A 12,425-nucleotide genomic window follows, 5' to 3' on the forward strand; every position below is an offset into this window, starting at 1 on the left:
CAGGTTCCTCAACTTTTCAAACATGGCATGAGATCGAAAGAAAAAAGGCCAGTGACCAAATATCAGGAGCCAAAATAATTCAAGAAAAGAAACTTGATTGTACATAGAGGATGACATGCGGGTCCCATTTAGCAGCAGCGGTATCACCGTTTGAGAGGCTGCACGAGATCGAAAGAAAAAGGCAAGTGACCAAATATCAGGAGCCAAAAATAATTCTAGAAAAAGAAAGTTTTATAGTACATAGAGGATGACATGCTGGTCCCATTTAGCAGCAGCGGTCTCACCGTTTGAGAGGCGGCACGGGATCGAAAGAAAAAGGCAAGTGACCAAATATGAGGTGCCAAAAAAATCCTAGAAAAGAAAGTTTTATAGTACATAGAGGATGACATGCGGGTCCCATTTAGCAGCAGCGGTATCACCGTTTGAGAGGTGGCAGGGGATCGAAAGAAAAAGGCAAGTCACCAAATATGAGGTGCCAAAAAAAACTCCAAGAAAAGAAAGTTGATTGCTCATAGAGGATGACATGTGGGTCCCATTTAGCAGCAGCGGTCTCAACGTTTCCAAGGCGGCACGGGATCAAAAGAAAAAGGAAGTAGCCAGAAATCAGGGGGTCAAAAAAATCCAAGAAAAGAAAGAATTTTGGTTCATAGAGGATGACATGCGGGACCCATGATCCTGCATCGTAAACGGCTCGATCGGAGAGCGTTGAACGAGATGGCGCGATCGAGAAAAAAAAACAATGCTAGAGAGGCTACCATCTGGGCCCTACATCCCTGGGCGGTGCAGATTTGCGTTGACTCGGCCGGCGAACCCGAGAATTCGAGATGCACCACGTCCCGGGCCACCATAGGAGACGTTTTGGCCGTTTTCGTCGGGCTAGGTGGCCTCAAAAACGAGGAAAAAAAAGGTTTTGACATGCACCACGGAGAGACCAAAAATCGTCGGCCATGGTGCACCAGCAACCACGGCGCGACTTCAACTTCGTCGGCCATGGCAACTTTTCTTGTAGTGATCACGATCAGAAACAATAGTATTTGGCACACCATGTAAACGAATCAATTCGCGAAGAACAAATCAGCAACATTTGTAGCATCATCAGTCTTATGGCATGGAATAAAGTGTGCCATCTTAGAAAATCGATCCACAACAACAAAGATACTATCCCTCCCCTTTTGTGTACGAGACAATCCCAAAACGAAATCCATAGAAATATCCTCCCAAGGTACACTAGGAACAGGAAGAGGCATATATAAACCATGTGGATTAAGTCGAGACTTAGCTTTTTGACATGTAGTGCAGTGTGCCACAAATCTCTCAACATCTCGACGCATACGTGGCCAAAAGAAATGTGAAGCAAGTACATCCTCCGTCTTCTTGACACCAAAGTGTCCCATCAATCCTCCTCCATGCGCCTCCTGCAACAACAAAAGACGAAACGAACTATCCGGGATGCATAGCTTGTTAGCACGGAACACAAATCCATCATTGAGGACGAACTTGTTCCATGTTCTACCATTTTTACAATTCAGCAACACATCTTTAAAATCAGCATCATGCAAATATTTTTCCTTTATAGTTTCTAATCCAAAACTCTTGAAGTCAAGTTGAGATAGCATAGTATAACGGCGCGACAAAGCATCAGCAATAACATTATATTTACCCTTTTTGTGGTTGATAACATAAGGAAAAGACTCAATAAATTCAACCCACTTTGCATAGCGACGATTCAACTTAGCTTGACTACGAATATGCTTCAAAGATTCATGATCAGAATGTATAACAAATTTTTTAGGCCATAAATAATGTTGTCAAGTTTCTAATGTCCGAACCAACGCATATAATTCTTTATCATAAGTAGAATAGTTTAGACTAGGCCCACTCAATCTATTATATTATTAAAATAGAAGACAAATAACGGTTCAGATTTAGCACTTGAAAGAGAACGGCTCAGATTTAAAATAGCCACGTACAAAAAAAACACGGAGTGTAACATAGCACCAGCATATATTATTTTGCACATAAAATTCTGTCACGTTGTAAAACAACAAAGATGTATAAACGGTATAACAATCACGTCTTTCTCAAATAAAAACACGTCCAAAGATAACAATCACGTCCAGAGATTTAATAGGCACGTCCAAGCAGCGTGCGTATATCCAGAATAAAATGGTGAGGATTTAAAAGGCGCGTCATGACCTAATCTACCAGAAATCCGGGACGTGTGCAAGCAAGACCTGTTACAGGATTGAAGAAGAGTTTGGCATGCACACGTTATAGAAAACAGCGAATTCCAACCGAAATCTAGCCCATCCGTATCGTTTGGATTTATTTCCAACAGATTGCAATATATAAATTTCATCGTGTCCCTTTTATAATCAGAACAATCGTGGATCAAGAAAGCTGGAGACGATCACGGAAGGCAACAACCAGGACGAGCTGCAGCTGGTAGGCTATCCTGCAGGAAGATGCCGCCGATCAAGCCAACGCGGATGTCGGCGATGACGCCAACGGCTCCGGCGACCACATGAAAGAGCTAGACTCTCAGCTATAAGACAACAAGCTTTTCACCTCGACGGTTGAACCTCTCGGCTGAATCAAACTTCGGAGACGGCTTCTCCCAATTCAACAAAGCTAGAAGATGTTCGGCTTCTCACATCGACAAATCTATCGGCGGAATCAACTTTGGGTACTGCTTCGCTCGGTTCAGCGAAGTGTGCTATTTCCTTGGATCAAACCTCTTAGATGAATCAACTTTCTGGTAATGTCCATGTCCATTCTTCTTTTCATTCACATACGATTGACTACTGTTTTGAAATATGTGAAGCCAACGTGCAGATGTATACCACAGCGTCACGGTTACAATTGTTTCATAGACTCACTTATTTCTATATTATATCTTAATGTTCATACTATCAATTGACATCTGTTTTGTAATCATCTTCAAGGCAATATAAAATGGCGTACAAGAAGCCTATTGTCAGGGCATACATCAATACCAACAATATCATGCTGCCGATGAGAACCCCATGCTGCACAGGCTATGCGGACGGGCAAATAATATATATATATATATATATATATATATATATATATATATATATATATATATATATATATATATATATATATATATATATATATATATATATATATATAGGTCCGCTATTCTCGAACCGGTTCGAGAATAACTATTCTCGAACCCTTTCTGAACTTCCGGGTGTTTTCCTAGTGAACTTCTCGACGGAATACCAGAATTGCATGTTCGTGCGGACAGTATTTTAATGATTATTTTCAAACCGCTTATCGGATTGATGCGTATAATATACCGTTGGATTCGCACGGAAATTTCGCAACTTTTTCTTGTTCATTGTTTTCCCAAATTCTATATTGATTAAAACTAATTTGAAATATACAAAACGACGTTTTCGCGGATTTCTCTATTTATGTACAGTTTTGGGGTTCCAATTTTCAAACCGTTTATCGGAATGATGTGTATGATACGCCATTGGAAAGGTGCTGACTAGGCGCACCTTTTTCATGAAGAACACTTTTCTAAATTCTTTATAGTTTAAGAGCAGATTTGAAAATACGTGATTACGTTTTTCTAACTTCTCGGTTTTTTGAACTGTTTTTTGGGGCTTATTTCCGAACCACTTATCGGAATGTTCCAAATGATATTGCGTTGAAAAGATATTGATTAGGCGAATCTTTTTCATGTTGAATGTTTTTCCAAATTCTAAATGATTTTAGTTTAATTTCAGAAATACTTAAAAGTGAAGATAACGCCGACACAAGAACATTTCGAAATTGGCTCATCTAGATTGATTAGGTGCGGCATTTGCGATATGTTGGAGTATTAGTAGAGTTATATTAGTGCTAATTGTACGTTGAGTTGGTCGATTTGTGCAATCGGTGGCTGTACGGACGATTTCTATGCGTATGATTTCCGTCCAAAAAAACAGAGTGCATTAGGTGCTCGAATATAGAAGTGAACTTCCTTGTATCTGTTAGTGAACTTCCGATCGGGGTATAAAAGTTTCAGGCATGTAATAAAATTATAGCGAACTTCTGTGGATGTGAACTTCTTCTCCCCTAAATCTGAACTTCCCGACGGACTTGAATATTGTACAGGGTGAACTTCCGAAACTTTAGTCTACTTTGAAGTGAATTTCAGAAAATATAGCGAACTTCCGTCGCATCTGCACTTCTCTGAATACAAATCTGAACTTCCCCTTATCTGCATCATGGATTCTCTATTTTCATGCACGCAGTTCTTACCGCCATTTTTGAAACTCATATCGGAATAATGAAAGTGATATACCGTTGGGAAGATGTTGAAATTTTGCAACGTTTTCATTTAGACGGTTTTTCCAAATTCATAATGATTTAATATTAATTTTAAATATACTAAACTCTATTTTCACGAATTTCACAGTTTTCATACAGTACTTTGGCCGCTATTTTCGAACCGCTTACCGGATTGATGCATACAATATACCGTTGAAATGGTATGAAAATTGCGCAACTTTTTGTTTTAGATTGTTTTCTCAAAGATGTTACGGTTTAAGAGCAGATTTGAATTTACAAAACTCTGTTTTCACGAACTTATCCAATTTCGTACTGTTTGGGTTGATTTTTTTCGAAACCGTTTGTCGGATTGATCCATATGATATACCATTCGAAAACTGTGAAAATTGCGCACCTTTCTCATGTTGTAAGTTTTTTCAAATTATCTACCGGTTTAAACTAATTTTAAATATACTAAAAGTGGAGATGGTGGACGTTTTACTAACGGTTCGAAACTAACAAAGATTTGATGCTTGGGTGGGGCGGTGTGGCATGTTAGTGGGAAAGTAAGCTCATATGGTGCCCAATTGTTCGAGATTGTGGCCTCTTTAGGCAATCGCTGCTTGTAGCTACTAGTTTAGCACGTAGGATTTCCGCTCATGCAAAACCAAATATATAACTGTCCCTGTAATGCATGTGAACTTCCCGTTATATGCTGGTCAGGCGTGATATAGATGCTCTCTGCTGTGTCCAGTCTTTTCGTCATTTTTCAAACTGTTTATCCGAATAATACAAATGGTATGCCGTTGAAAAGCTATGCAAATTCCACAATTTTTTTATCTACTCCACTTCTCGAAATTCTTAACAATTTAAGAGCAGATTCAAATATACAAAAGTCTGTGTGAACTTCAATGTTATATCGAGAGTGAATGAGTTAACTTCCACATGTGAAGAAAAAAGAACTTGTGTGGTGCTCGAAGTGAACCCCTGAAGAACAAAAAAGAAATAGGTGCATTCCAGGTGAACCTTCCGAACGGTACTAAGTGAATTCCAGCCATGTCAAATAAAACTCCTGAAAAACTTAAATTCCTGGCATCTTTCAGGTTATATTTGAACATGTTTAAAGTGAACTTTCAAGGTGTTCATAGTGTACTTTATATGGGTCCAAAGTGAACTTCAGAGCGAGGCAAAGTGAAGTTCAGAGCAGGGATACATCAAGTGAAGTTACACATGATAAATCAAAAATACATTTTTGTCAACACTACACTGGATACATTTTCTCCAGGCCTCGATTGGGAGAAAAAGACATACAGAATAGTGCAAAATTTTGATGAGGCATCTCTGAACTTTCAATCATGCTATTTAATCTTCGCGCTCTTGCTTTCTCTCTCTTAACTTTACTTGACATCAACATATGCATGTACTTCTTCACTAAAAATTCATGCAATACACCTGCACGAGCATATGTTATATATAATCCAAAGACAGCAATTAGGCGCCTGTGAACTTTTTCGACTCCATCGGTGGACTCCATGTGGCGGTGTCGGTGAACTTTGTCTGATCCTCGACGTTGTAGGAGGATGGCAGTGGAGGTCCAGATGTATATGCTCCGCTGGCATTTCAGAGGAGGACCAGGAAGAGAGTCTCTCGTCCACTCCACGCCGAAGAGCAGGTACACGCCAGTAGATGAGGTCGCAAGTATGAGAAGAGGCCTGAATCATTCATTAATTTAGACAAGTGATGGATAATTAGCAAGAACTTTTGGCTATCATCATCGAGAGTATGGCAACCTGGCCACAATTACCTGGGATATTAGGATCCCCCAATTGAACACCTCCTGGAATCCACCAGATGGACAATGAATACCAGCCTGCTGCTCACCGACCTTGCTGCACAGTGGTCCTGTCATGCTAAATTGAGTCAGCAAAATTGATGTATCATGCAAAAAAAAATGTCCATGTTCAGTTGCATCTACGTGATTGCTGCAGCTGCTGACATTGTGTTCTCTATAAATAAAGACATAACATATTTTCTAGAATTCTTGCATGAAAAGCAGTAGCAAAAAAAGAATAGTCAATATCTTAATCTGCAATAGAGTCCACTAGCTGACTGCAGATTCAGTCAATGCGCACACAATCATATGACAGTTAAGAAACTAAGTTTGAGTCTGAGCAATGTTCGTGATTTTATTGACGAAACCTGACATCTATCAAGGTGGATATCCTGATCATAACCACCTCTTGGCGCCGCAGTGGTTGGATCGACATTACAGCGGTGCTGGTGTACGTGATGGTCGCCGCTGGCATCTTCGAGGGATTCCTCAATGGCTGGTGTATGTGATTTTTTCAGTGAAATATGTGTACTGCTGAACAAATCATGAACTTTTTGAAAAAACAAAAATGAACTTCCCAATAATTAAGTAAATTCATTGAAAAAACTTAAAACTGAGCTATATATGTAGACAATTTGAACTTCTATTTTATTATAGCCAGGCACGCATAAACACTTACATATGCCGTATTACTTTTTTTTATTAAGTGAACTTCTACTCTGTTTGTCATAGATAAAGAGAACTTCCATGATGAAATTGCAAGGTTCTGAACCATGCTTATTACTTTCTTTTTAAGTGCAAATGCTATTTTATTTTGTTCTGAACCTCACGCATGGATGTAGTGAACTTTCTAAAACTAAGAAGTGCACTGCTAAAACATAGACATCGACATCATTAGTGCCAACATTCGGTGGAGGTCCTAAACAGTGAGGATGGCAGGGCAAGCATGCTGCCGAGGCAACAATCAGGAGTTCAACTATGAACTACTAATAGTTCTGAACTGAAATTGTCATTCAGCTCTGAACTATGCGCAATTCTGAACTAAAACAACATTAGTTAACATGTGTTTCATGAGTGAACCGCAGATAAGAAAAATGAACCTCACATGCGTACAAGATGAAATTCTCGGGCTTAACTACTGAACTTCTCCAATTTAACAGTTTTACTATGTATGTGGTTTTTTACAGCTATTCACAAGGAAAGACAAAGAAAAGATAGCAGAAAATAGCATAGCCTCTATTGGCAGGAGCAGTTCACATCAGCACTCCACACATATAAATGAACATGTACTGCAGGTGGACATTTTCATATACTGCAAATGCATATATTTCATATACAGTGGTAAGCCATACCTTCTGTTTCGTTTCTTTTTCAATTCATCAATCCAAATGGAGCTCCAAGTGTTGTCATCACTCCCTGGAATAAATCAAATGAGTAGGTCCAACAAGCGGCAGCATATGTTATGCAAGTAAGGCAAGTACCAGACTACGAAGCATTACAAAATTGACAATTGATAAAGAGAACTGTCACATGAGAGAGGAGCTAACTTCTTACCAGTAGCAGAAGAAGAATGGAACCTCGGCTGCACACGAATCCAGTACGAAAGAAGTGCCTTTTTAGTGTGATGAACAGACCGACAATGAAAATTGAACTTCTCATCTAGACAATGACGATTTCTACCCTATTTTGGTATTCGAAAATGCAAATCATCCAAGAATTTATCTGCGCACCAACCAGACCACAAAGCATTCCTGAACTTCACAGCGATAAACTGAAGAAGATATTCACGCAGATGAACTGAACCTCAGAAAATTCAGAGATTGCAATGAGGTTGTTTCTTTTCCTGGAGCCGTGATGAGGGCCAGTCCATGACAAGGGTAAGAGGCAGTGTTGTTCGTGTCGATGGGCGTCTGGTCAGAGTAGTGCGCCTAGGAAATATTTTTGAAAGTTTTTGAGAAGTTAACTCACTAACTTCAGAATACCCGATGCACTAACTTCAGAATACGTGATGCACTAACTTAATACGCGATGCACTACAGTCTACTCAAGATTTTCGGATTACACAACTGAAATAGCACAAAAGCAAGCATGAGCACTGTGATTTTTGCTAGTAATATGAATCTGACCACTACTAACAATAATTTTGTGAGTTGCAGTTTGTCTGAGTATGTAATCTCTGTAACTTTTACATATAAAAACTGTGAACTTTCAAGTGCATATGAATTGAACCTGCAACAAAAGAAAACGAATTGGCCAAATTTATGAGTAAACATATGTCCACTGTTATCTTTGTTTCATTGGCCAAGATCAATTGATCAGTCTACATTTTTGCTAGTTGAAACAGATTGACAGCACTAAACCGTCGTGGTTTGCAGAGTGTACTTTAGTTTTTAGGGATGAAATTAACTCGGAATGAACTTTGCGGACAATAGACCAGAACTTCGATTAAAAATTTAATGTCAAGATGGAAACAAATAACAAGTGCACTGTCTAAACCGAATGAATGAACTTCCTAAAACTAACATGTGCACCGAGGGCATTTTCTGCTATCTTTTTTTAACAGGAAAGTGAACTTCCTTACTAGCCTATTTGAGCTTCTCACAATTAAGAGCAGCGATCCCCAAGGATGATGTAGTGAACTTCGTGGTAAAAAAATGTGAACTTTTCTTGCTCGTGCATGAATTTTAAAATTTTTGGCAATTAAAAATGGTGAACTCCTGCGACGGATGAAGCGAACTCCACCGACAAAAAAAACTTGACAAGTGCTATCTGATGTGATCTTTTACCCGCAGATGTTTATGTGTTTTCATTGAGCTACCTGCTCACTGATGAAGCGGCCTGCTGCTTCGTGTGTTGTTCTTAACTTCTATCAAGAACAGTGATGTTTTTTTATGTTGAACTTTCTTAGAGCATCTACAATGGGAAGCTTGTAGTTATAGGTAGACGCTACGAATAAAATCCCTACCATTCTACCTAGTTCCCTGCCGTTTTTCAGGCATCAGCGCAAGATTAAGAGTGGCGCTTCAACAACTAGTGGAAAAGACAGCTCCCTAGGCTGCCGGCGCTTGGCTGCATGACCAACTAACTCGATAAGCGTCTACATTAGCGTCTAGGCGCTGTGGGTACTCTTATGTGTGCTTTAACCGAAATCAGTGGACAAAACGAATTTCCATAACAAAAGCAAGTAAAGATCATGTGTGGACTGAGGTGAACTTCTATTTTCTGTTTCAATCCAATGAATCAATCGATGCAAATGATCAATACCTATATCTGAACTACACATTTTTCCATTTGTGAACTTCAAAATTCAGTTAACAAAATAATTCAAAATTGGAAAAACTAATTGCAGGAGATGTGAACTTCACCAAATAGGAAGCGGCGCCGTTGGCCTGAGACGGTCGAGATGCTGGGAAGGGGTCGGGCGTCCCCTACGCCAGCCAGCCGTGCAACAGGGGGTGAGGGCGGCGGCGGCCGTTCCGCGGCAGGGGTGAGGGCGGCGGCCGTGTGCGCGGCAGGGGGTGGGGCGGCGGCGTCCGTCCGTGCGGCATGTGGTGGGGGCGGCGGCATCCGTCCGCGCGGCAGGTGGTGGGGGCGGCGGCGTCCGTCCGCGCGGCATGTGGTGGGGGCGGCGGCGTCCGTCCGCGCGGCAGGTGGTGGGGCGGCGGCGTCCGTCCGCGCGGCAGGTGGTGGGGGCGGCGGCGTCCGTCCGCGCGGCAGGTGGTGGGGGCGGCGGCGTCCGTGCGCGCCGCAGGTGGTGGGGGCGGCGGCGGCCGTGCTTGCGGCAGGTGGTGGGGGTGGCGTCGGCCGGGAAGCCAGGGAGGAGCGGGGGCGGGGGCCCGATGGCGGAGGGTGGGAAGCGGATAAGACCAGGAGGTAGGAGAGGATGGTCGGGGTTGCCGGGGAATTTTGTCGGCCGTTCAGATGGTTGTATTCGGGATAAGAAAGTAAAGCGGGATTTGGGGGTTCAAGAATAGTTATTCTAGAACCCCTCTTAAGGGGGGTTCGAGAATAGTCCAGCTCTATATATATATATATATATATGTATGTATGTATGTATGTATGTATGTATGTATGTATGTATGTATGTATGTATGTATCAATTGCACTTCCCAAAAAATATACAGTATCAATAGGACAATAGATGAAGAAGGAATTCAAATATATAGATGGCAAGATGATGGAAAACAAATCAAAGGAGGAGGAGGAGCCATGCTCGACAGCAGATTTGTGCCATGCAACCAAATTTAAATGTCAAGTGGGACCAATTGACAGCCATGCTAATCGAAAGGGAAACGGCAAGTGACGGTTATGAGATCAAGAAAGAGCTTCAGTTAGATACATATCATATCAAAGAATCATGCTAGCCAATATTCCAGTTTGATCTCCTAAATAATTGTGATCCACCCCGTTCCATCTTCAGAATATCAGGTAGGGCATGAATGCACTAAAAAGGTGAACCGGTGTTTATTATTCTTACTCTTACGGTAGCTGGTCAATGGCTATGAAATTTAACTAATCCCTCCGATTATTTTAAATTTGCTCAAATTTATTACAACTTTATACTAAATTGGAGTCAATTATAAGAAATCAGAGAGAGTGTGTGAGCATGGACGATATACTGTGAAAAAAATGTTAGTAAACTACATGTAATATTTGAAAATAAATACATGTAATATTTAAATACAAAGTATATTTAAAACTTTTTATAATTTGAACAGAAAAATGCATGAAAATATATGATATATTCCCTAAAATGATTAAAAGGGTAATCGTGAGTTCATAATAAATATATAATATCTATCCCTAGATTACAATACATATAGAAAAATATTTCAATTAGAAAATCGAGATAGATGCAGCTAAGAATTATTAGTGCATGACAGCAAGAACGACTAATTGAATAAACTTTAAAAAATCCTCATACAACAATGATTCACTAAGGTAGAGAAGTTTATATTAGCCTGATGGATAAGCATTATTTAATATAATTTTTTTTGGGAATATAGAATGAGAGATGGAGATAGAAAAATATACACATCATACGGTCTATATATATGTATAGTGTCTAGCCGCGCAAATGCGCGGGTATCCCTGCAAGTTTCTCACTAAAGTATGCAACAGGTTTGCCCTCTTGTAATAACACACCTCCCAAACCAATTCCACTAGCATCACATTCAAGCTCAAAAGTCTTATTGAAATTAGGAAGTTGGAGTAATGGAGCATGTGTTAACTTATCTTTCAGAATCATGAAGGCTTCTTGTTGTGCATCGCCCCACGCAAAGGGCACATCCTTCTTTGTAAGCTCATTCAGCGGCGCAGCAATGGATCCAAAATCTTTCACAAAGCGCCTATAGAAACCAGCGAGGCCAAGAAAACTCCTCACTTGCTTGACCGTCTTGGGCTGCGGCCAACTCTCAATTGTCTCAATCTTGGCTGGATCAACTTCAATTCCCTGCGCAGTAACAACATAGCCAAGAAACGCAACTCGATTGGTGCAAAAGGTGCACTTCTCAAGATTACCATACAAACGTGTGATACGTCTCCAACGTATCTATAATTTCTGATGTTCCATGCTTATATTATGACAATACCTACATGTTTTGTTCACACTTTATATCATTTTTATGCATTTTCTGGAACTAACCTATTAACAAGATGCCGAAGCGCCAGTTCCTGTTTTCTGCTGTTTTTGGTTTCAGAAATCTTACGCAGGAAATATTCTCGGAATTGGACGAAACAAAAGCCAAACTTCCTATTTTCCACGGAGGGTGCCAGAACATCGAAGGAGAGTCGGAGACGGGCAGCAGGGGGCCCACACCATAAGGCGACGCGGGTGACCCCCTGGCCGTGCCCAGATGTGGGGAGGGCACCCCCTGGCTCCTCCGAGGCCGCCCCTTCGCCTATATATACTCTCCGTCGGGAAAACCCTAAAACACGAAGTCATATTCCACGAAGAGTTCTGTAGCCGCCGCCATCGCGAAGACAAGTTTCGGGGGACAGAATCTCTGTTCCGGCACGCCGCCGGGACGGGGAATTGCCCCCGGAGTCATCTCCATCGACACCACCGCCATCGTCATCGCTGTTGCTGTCTCCCATGATGAGGAGGGAGTAGTTCTCCTCCGAGGCTGAGGGCTCTACCGGTAGCTATGTGGTTCATCTCTCTCTCCCATGGTGTGATCTTTATGTGATCATGAGCTTTGTATCACTATTAAACTATGTGCTACTCTAGTGATGTTATTAAAGTAGTCTATTCCTCCTCCATGATGTAAAGTTGACAGTGTGTGCATCATGTAGTACTTGGCGTAGG

The 12,425-nt window shown here is 41.1% G+C and overlaps 1 long non-coding RNA gene across 1 annotated transcript; it reads right to left on the minus strand.

Moving 5' to 3' along the window:
- Positions 1-5,431: 5,431 nt before the first annotated feature.
- Positions 5,432-9,573, minus strand: LOC127326995 (uncharacterized). The gene is made up of 4 exons (XR_007868313.2): positions 7,673-9,573; positions 7,471-7,534; positions 6,092-6,189; positions 5,432-5,999 (listed from the first exon to the last, which is right to left on the minus strand). It is a non-coding gene; the product is annotated as an uncharacterized lncRNA (long non-coding RNA).
- Positions 9,574-12,425: the final 2,852 nt, after the last annotated feature.

Source organism: Lolium perenne, chromosome 3 (assembly GCF_019359855.2).
Source record: "Lolium perenne isolate Kyuss_39 chromosome 3, Kyuss_2.0, whole genome shotgun sequence".
NCBI classification, from domain to species: domain Eukaryota; kingdom Viridiplantae; phylum Streptophyta; class Magnoliopsida; order Poales; family Poaceae; genus Lolium; species Lolium perenne.